Source organism: Bombus pascuorum, chromosome 8, assembly GCF_905332965.1.
Source record: "Bombus pascuorum chromosome 8, iyBomPasc1.1, whole genome shotgun sequence".
NCBI lineage: Eukaryota > Metazoa > Arthropoda > Insecta > Hymenoptera > Apidae > Bombus > Bombus pascuorum.
In genome coordinates, this window is record NC_083495.1 from 4356427 (window position 1) to 4367175 (window position 10749).

Below are 10749 nucleotides of genomic sequence, written 5' to 3' on the forward strand. Positions count from 1 at the left end.
AAAACGTTATATACTAATACGTACTAACTTATATCGTTATATAGTAATACGTAATGACGCATAACGTTATGTAGTATTACCTTATAACGTATAACGTTATATACTAATACGTACTAACGTATAAGGTTATATACTATTACGTAACGACGTATAACGTTGTATGCTATTACGTAATAACGTATAACGTTATATACTATTACGTAATGACGTAAAACGTTATATACTATTACGTACTAGCGTATATCGTTATATAGTATTACCTTATGACGTATAACGTTATGTAGTAATACCTTATAACGTATAACGTTATATACTAGTACGTATTAACGTAGAACGTTGTAAACTATTACGTAATAACGGATAACGTTATATACTATTACGTAATAACGGATAACGTTATATACTATTACGTAATAACGTATAAAGTTATATGCTATTACATAATGACGTATAACGTTATATGCCATTACGTAATAACGTATAACCATATATACTATTACGTAATGACGTCTATCGTTATATGCTATTACGTAATAACGTATAACGTTATATACCATTACGTAATGACGTAAAACGTTATATACTATTACGTAATAACGTATAACATTATATACTATTACGTAATGACGTATAACGTTATATGCTATTACGTAATAACGTATAACGTTATAAACTATTACGTAATAACGCATAACGTTATGTAGTAATACCTTATAACGTATAACGTTATATACTAATACGTACTAATGTATAACGTTATAAACTATTACGTAATGACGTATAACGTTATATACTATTACGTAATAACGTATAAAGTTATATGCTATTACATAATGACGTATAACGTTATATGCCATTACGTAATAACGTATAACCATATATACTATTACGTAATGACGTCTATCGTTATATGCTATTACGTAATAACGTATAACGTTATATACCATTACGTAATGACGTAAAACGTTATATACTATTACGTAATAACGTATAACATTATATACTATTACGTAATGACGTATAACGTTATATGCTATTACGTAATAACGTATAACGTTATAAACTATTACGTAATAACGCATAACGTTATGTAGTAATACCTTATAACGTATAACGTTATATACTAATACGTACTAATGTATAACGTTATAAACTATTACGTAATGACGTATAACGTTATATACTATTACGTAATAACGTATAAAGTTATATGCTATTACATAATGACGTATAACGTTATATGCCATTACGTAATAACGTATAACCATATATACTATTACGTAATGACGTCTATCGTTATATGCTATTACGTAATAACGTATAACGTTATATACCATTACGTAATGACGTAAAACGTTATATACTATTACGTAATAACGTATAACATTATATACTATTACGTAATGACGTATAACGTTATATGCTATTACGTAATAACGTATAACGTTATAAACTATTACGTAATAACGTATAACGTTATATACTATTGCGTAATAATGAATTACGTTATATACTAACACGTAATGACGTATAACGTTATAAACTATTACGTAATAACGTATAACGTTCTATACTATTACGTAATAACGTATAACGTTATATACTATTACGTAATAACGTATAAGGCTATATACTAATACGTACTAATGTATAACGTTATAAACTATTACGTAATGACGTAAAACGTTATATACTATTACGTAATAACGTATAACGTTATATACTATTACGTAATGACGTAAAACGTTATATACTAATACGTACTAATGTATAACGTTATAAACTATTACGTAATAACGCATAACGTTATATACTAGCACGTATTAACGTATAACGTTATATACTATTACGTAATAACGCATAACGTTATAAACTATTACGTAATGACGTATAACGTTATATGCTATTACGTAATAACGTATAACGTTATAAACTATTACGTAATAACGCATAACGTTTTGTAGTAATACCTTATAACGTATAACGTTATATACTAATACGTACTAATGTATAACGTTATAAACTATTACGTAATGACGTATAACGTTATATACTATTACGTAATAGTGTATAACGTTATATACTAATACGTAATGACGTATAACGTTATGTAGTAATACCTTATAACGTATAACGTTATATACTAGTACGTATTAACGTATAACGTTGTAAACTATTACGTAATAACGTATAACGTTATATACTATTGCGTAATAACGAATTACGTTATATACTAACACGTAATGACGTATAACGTTATAAACTATTACGTAATAACGTATAACGTTCTATACAATTACGTAATAACGTATAACGTTATATACTATTACGTAATAACGTATAAGGCTATATACTAATACGTACTAATGTATAACGTTATAAACTATTACGTAATGACGTAAAACGTTATATACTATTACGTAATAACGTATAACATTATATACTATTACGTAATGACGTAAAACGTTATATACTAATACGTACTAACATATATCGTTGTATAGTATTACGTAATGACGTATAACGTTATGTAGTATTACCTTGTAACGTATAACGTTATATACTATTACGGAATAACGTATAACGTTATAAACTATTACGTAATAACGTATAACGTTATATACTATTACGTAATAATGAATTACGTTATATACTAACACGTAATGACGTATAACGTTATAAACTACAACGTAATAACGTATAACGTTCTATACTATTACGTAATAACGTATAACGTTATGTACTATTACGTAATAATGTATTACGTTATATACTAACACGTAATGTCGTATAACGTTATAAAATATTACGTAATGACGTAAAACGTTATATACTATTACGTAATAACGTATAACGTTATATACTATTACGTAATGACGTAAAACGTTATATACTAATACGTACTAATGTATAACGTTATAAACTATTACGTAATAACGCATAACGTAATATACTAGCACGTATTAACATATAACGTTATATACTATTACGTAATAACGCATAACGTTATAAACTATTACGTAATGACGTATAACGTTATATGCTATTACGTAATAACGTATAACGTTATAAACTATTACGTAATAACGCATAACGTTATGTAGTAATACCTTATAACGTATAACGTTATATACTAATACGTACTAATGTATAACGTTATAAACTATTACGTAATGACGTATAACGTTATATACTATTACGTAATAATGTATAACGTTATATACTAATACGTAATGACGTATAACGTTATATACTATTACGTAATATCGTATAACGTTATATACTATTACGTAATGACGTAAAACGTTATATACTAATACGTACTAACTTATATCGTTATATAGTAATACGTAATGACGCATAACGTTATGTAGTATTACCTTATAACGTATAACGTTATATACTAATACGTACTAATGTATAACGTTATAAACTATTACGTAATGACGTAAAACGTTATATACTATTACGTAATAACGTATAACATTATATACTATTACGTAATGACGTATAACGTTATATGCTATTACGTAATAACGTATAACGTTATAAACTATTACGTAATAACGCATAACGTTATGTAGTAATACCTTATAACGTATAACGTTATATACTAATACGTACTAATGTATAACGTTATAAACTATTACGTAATGACGTATAACGTTATATACTATTACGTAATAACGTATAAAGTTATATGCTATTACATAATGACGTATAACGTTATATGCCATTACGTAATAACGTATAACCATATATACTATTACGTAATGACGTCTATCGTTATATGCTATTACGTAATAACGTATAACGTTATATACCATTACGTAATGACGTAAAACGTTATATACTATTACGTAATAACGTATAACATTATATACTATTACGTAATGACGTATAACGTTATATGCTATTACGTAATAACGTATAACGTTATAAACTATTACGTAATAACGCATAACGTTATGTAGTAATACCTTATAACGTATAACGTTATATACTAATACGTACTAATGTATAACGTTATAAACTATTACGTAATGACGTATAACGTTATATACTATTACGTAATAACGTATAAAGTTATATGCTATTACATAATGACGTATAACGTTATATGCCATTACGTAATAACGTATAACCATATATACTATTACGTAATGACGTCTATCGTTATATGCTATTACGTAATAACGTATAACGTTATATACCATTACGTAATGACGTAAAACGTTATATACTATTACGTAATAACGTATAACATTATATACTATTACGTAATGACGTATAACGTTATATGCTATTACGTAATAACGTATAACGTTATAAACTATTACGTAATAACGTATAACGTTATATACTATTGCGTAATAATGAATTACGTTATATACTAACACGTAATGACGTATAACGTTATAAACTATTACGTAATAACGTATAACGTTCTATACTATTACGTAATAACGTATAACGTTATATACTATTACGTAATAACGTATAAGGCTATATACTAATACGTACTAATGTATAACGTTATAAACTATTACGTAATGACGTAAAACGTTATATACTATTACGTAATAACGTATAACGTTATATACTATTACGTAATGACGTAAAACGTTATATACTAATACGTACTAATGTATAACGTTATAAACTATTACGTAATAACGCATAACGTTATATACTAGCACGTATTAACGTATAACGTTATATACTATTACGTAATAACGCATAACGTTATAAACTATTACGTAATGACGTATAACGTTATATGCTATTACGTAATAACGTATAACGTTATAAACTATTACGTAATAACGCATAACGTTTTGTAGTAATACCTTATAACGTATAACGTTATATACTAATACGTACTAATGTATAACGTTATAAACTATTACGTAATGACGTATAACGTTATATACTATTACGTAATAACGTATAACGTTATATACTAATACGTAATGACGTATAACGTTATGTAGTAATACCTTATAACGTATAACGTTATATACTAGTACGTATTAACGTATAACGTTGTAAACTATTACGTAATAACGTATAACGTTATATACTATTGCGTAATAACGAATTACGTTATATACTAACACGTAATGACGTATAACGTTATAAACTATTACGTAATAACGTATAACGTTCTATACAATTACGTAATAACGTATAACGTTATATACTATTACGTAATAACGTATAAGGCTATATACTAATACGTACTAATGTATAACGTTATAAACTATTACGTAATGACGTAAAACGTTATATACTATTACGTAATAACGTATAACATTATATACTATTACGTAATGACGTAAAACGTTATATACTAATACGTACTAACATATATCGTTGTATAGTATTACGTAATGACGTATAACGTTATGTAGTATTACCTTGTAACGTATAACGTTATATACTATTACGGAATAACGTATAACGTTATAAACTATTACGTAATAACGTATAACGTTATATACTATTACGTAATAATGAATTACGTTATATACTAACACGTAATGACGTATAACGTTATAAACTACAACGTAATAACGTATAACGTTCTATACTATTACGTAATAACGTATAACGTTATGTACTATTACGTAATAATGTATTACGTTATATACTAACACGTAATGTCGTATAACGTTATAAAATATTACGTAATGACGTAAAACGTTATATACTATTACGTAATAACGTATAACGTTATATACTATTACGTAATGACGTAAAACGTTATATACTAATACGTACTAATGTATAACGTTATAAACTATTACGTAATAACGCATAACGTAATATACTAGCACGTATTAACATATAACGTTATATACTATTACGTAATAACGCATAACGTTATAAACTATTACGTAATGACGTATAACGTTATATGCTATTACGTAATAACGTATAACGTTATAAACTATTACGTAATAACGCATAACGTTATGTAGTAATACCTTATAACGTATAACGTTATATACTAATACGTACTAATGTATAACGTTATAAACTATTACGTAATGACGTATAACGTTATATACTATTACGTAATAATGTATAACGTTATATACTAATACGTAATGACGTATAACGTTATATACTATTACGTAATATCGTATAACGTTATATACTATTACGTAATGACGTAAAACGTTATATACTAATACGTACTAACTTATATCGTTATATAGTAATACGTAATGACGCATAACGTTATGTAGTATTACCTTATAACGTATAACGTTATATACTAATACGTACTAACGTATAAGGTTATATACTATTACGTAACGACGTATAACGTTGTATGCTATTACGTAATAACGTATAACGTTATATACTATTACGTAATGACGTAAAACGTTATATACTATTACGTAATAATGTATAACGTTATATACTAATACGTAATGACGTATAACGTTATATACTATTACGTAATATCGTATAACGTTATATACTATTACGTAATGACGTAAAACGTTATATACTAATACGTACTAACTTATATCGTTATATAGTAATACGTAATGACGCATAACGTTATGTAGTATTACCTTATAACGTATAACGTTATATACTAATACGTACTAATGTATAACGTTATAAACTATTACGTAATGACGTAAAACGTTATATACTATTACGTAATAACGTATAACATTATATACTATTACGTAATGACGTATAACGTTATATGCTATTACGTAATAACGTATAACGTTATAAACTATTACGTAATAACGCATAACGTTATGTAGTAATACCTTATAACGTATAACGTTATATACTAATACGTACTAATGTATAACGTTATAAACTATTACGTAATGACGTATAACGTTATATACTATTACGTAATAACGTATAAAGTTATATGCTATTACATAATGACGTATAACGTTATATGCCATTACGTAATAACGTATAACCATATATACTATTACGTAATGACGTCTATCGTTATATGCTATTACGTAATAACGTATAACGTTATATACCATTACGTAATGACGTAAAACGTTATATACTATTACGTAATAACGTATAACATTATATACTATTACGTAATGACGTATAACGTTATATGCTATTACGTAATAACGTATAACGTTATAAACTATTACGTAATAACGCATAACGTTATGTAGTAATACCTTATAACGTATAACGTTATATACTAATACGTACTAATGTATAACGTTATAAACTATTACGTAATGACGTATAACGTTATATACTATTACGTAATAACGTATAAAGTTATATGCTATTACATAATGACGTATAACGTTATATGCCATTACGTAATAACGTATAACCATATATACTATTACGTAATGACGTCTATCGTTATATGCTATTACGTAATAACGTATAACGTTATATACCATTACGTAATGACGTAAAACGTTATATACTATTACGTAATAACGTATAACATTATATACTATTACGTAATGACGTATAACGTTATATGCTATTACGTAATAACGTATAACGTTATAAACTATTACGTAATAACGTATAACGTTATATACTATTGCGTAATAATGAATTACGTTATATACTAACACGTAATGACGTATAACGTTATAAACTATTACGTAATAACGTATAACGTTCTATACTATTACGTAATAACGTATAACGTTATATACTATTACGTAATAACGTATAAGGCTATATACTAATACGTACTAATGTATAACGTTATAAACTATTACGTAATGACGTAAAACGTTATATACTATTACGTAATAACGTATAACGTTATATACTATTACGTAATGACGTAAAACGTTATATACTAATACGTACTAATGTATAACGTTATAAACTATTACGTAATAACGCATAACGTTATATACTAGCACGTATTAACGTATAACGTTATATACTATTACGTAATAACGCATAACGTTATAAACTATTACGTAATGACGTATAACGTTATATGCTATTACGTAATAACGTATAACGTTATAAACTATTACGTAATAACGCATAACGTTTTGTAGTAATACCTTATAACGTATAACGTTATATACTAATACGTACTAATGTATAACGTTATAAACTATTACGTAATGACGTATAACGTTATATACTATTACGTAATAATGTATAACGTTATATACTAATACGTAATGACGTATAACGTTATGTAGTAATACCTTATAACGTATAACGTTATATACTAGTACGTATTAACGTATAACGTTGTAAACTATTACGTAATAACGTATAACGTTATATACTATTGCGTAATAACGAATTACGTTATATACTAACACGTAATGACGTATAACGTTATAAACTATTACGTAATAACGTATAACGTTCTATACAATTACGTAATAACGTATAACGTTATATACTATTACGTAATAACGTATAAGGCTATATACTAATACGTACTAATGTATAACGTTATAAACTATTACGTAATGACGTAAAACGTTATATACTATTACGTAATAACGTATAACATTATATACTATTACGTAATGACGTAAAACGTTATATACTAATACGTACTAACATATATCGTTGTATAGTATTACGTAATGACGTATAACGTTATGTAGTATTACCTTGTAACGTATAACGTTATATACTATTACGGAATAACGTATAACGTTATAAACTATTACGTAATAACGTATAACGTTATATACTATTACGTAATAATGAATTACGTTATATACTAACACGTAATGACGTATAACGTTATAAACTACAACGTAATAACGTATAACGTTCTATACTATTACGTAATAACGTATAACGTTATGTACTATTACGTAATAATGTATTACGTTATATACTAACACGTAATGTCGTATAACGTTATAAAATATTACGTAATGACGTAAAACGTTATATACTATTACGTAATAACGTATAACGTTATATACTATTACGTAATGACGTAAAACGTTATATACTAATACGTACTAATGTATAACGTTATAAACTATTACGTAATAACGCATAACGTAATATACTAGCACGTATTAACATATAACGTTATATACTATTACGTAATAACGCATAACGTTATAAACTATTACGTAATGACGTATAACGTTATATGCTATTACGTAATAACGTATAACGTTATAAACTATTACGTAATAACGCATAACGTTATGTAGTAATACCTTATAACGTATAACGTTATATACTAATACGTACTAATGTATAACGTTATAAACTATTACGTAATGACGTATAACGTTATATACTATTACGTAATAATGTATAACGTTATATACTAATACGTAATGACGTATAACGTTATATACTATTACGTAATATCGTATAACGTTATATACTATTACGTAATGACGTAAAACGTTATATACTAATACGTACTAACTTATATCGTTATATAGTAATACGTAATGACGCATAACGTTATGTAGTATTACCTTATAACGTATAACGTTATATACTAATACGTACTAACGTATAAGGTTATATACTATTACGTAACGACGTATAACGTTGTATGCTATTACGTAATAACGTATAACGTTATATACTATTACGTAATGACGTAAAACGTTATATACTATTACGTACTAGCGTATATCGTTATATAGTATTACCTTATGACGTATAACGTTATGTAGTAATACCTTATAACGTATAACGTTATATACTAGTACGTATTAACGTAGAACGTTGTAAACTATTACGTAATAACGGATAACGTTATATACTATTACGTAATAACGGATAACGTTATATACTATTACGTAATAACGTATAAAGTTATATGCTATTACATAATGACGTATAACGTTATATGCCATTACGTAATAACGTATAACCATATATACTATTACGTAATGACGTCTATCGTTATATGCTATTACGTAATAACGTATAACGTTATATACCATTACGTAATGACGTAAAACGTTATATACTATTACGTAATAACGTATAACATTATATACTATTACGTAATGACGTATAACGTTATATGCTATTACGTAATAACGTATAACGTTATAAACTATTACGTAATAACGTATAAGGCTATATACAAACACGTACTAATGTATAACGTTATAAACTATTACGTAATGACGTAAAACGTTATATACTATTACGTAATAACGTATAACATTATATACTATTACGTAATGACGTAAAACGTTATATACTAATACGTACTAACATATATCGTTATATAGTATTACGTAATGACGTATAACGTTATGTAGTAATACCTTATAACGTATAACGTTATATACTAGTACGTATTAACGTATAACGTTGTAAACTATTACGTAATAACGCATAACGTTATATACTATTACGTAATAACGTATAAGGCTATATACTAATACGTACTAATGTATAACGTTATAAACTATTACGTAATGACGTAAAACGTTATATACTATTACGTAATAACGTATAACGTTATATACTATTACGTAATGACGTAAAACGTTATATACTAATACGTACTAACATATATCGTTATATACCATTACGTAATGACGTAAAACGTTATATACTATTACGTAATAACGTATAACATTATATACTATTACGTAATGACGTATAACGTTATATGCTATTACGTAATAACGTATAACGTTATATACTATTACGTAATAACGTATAAGGCTATATACTAATACGTACTAATGTATAACGTTATAAACTATTACGTAATGACGTAAAACGTTA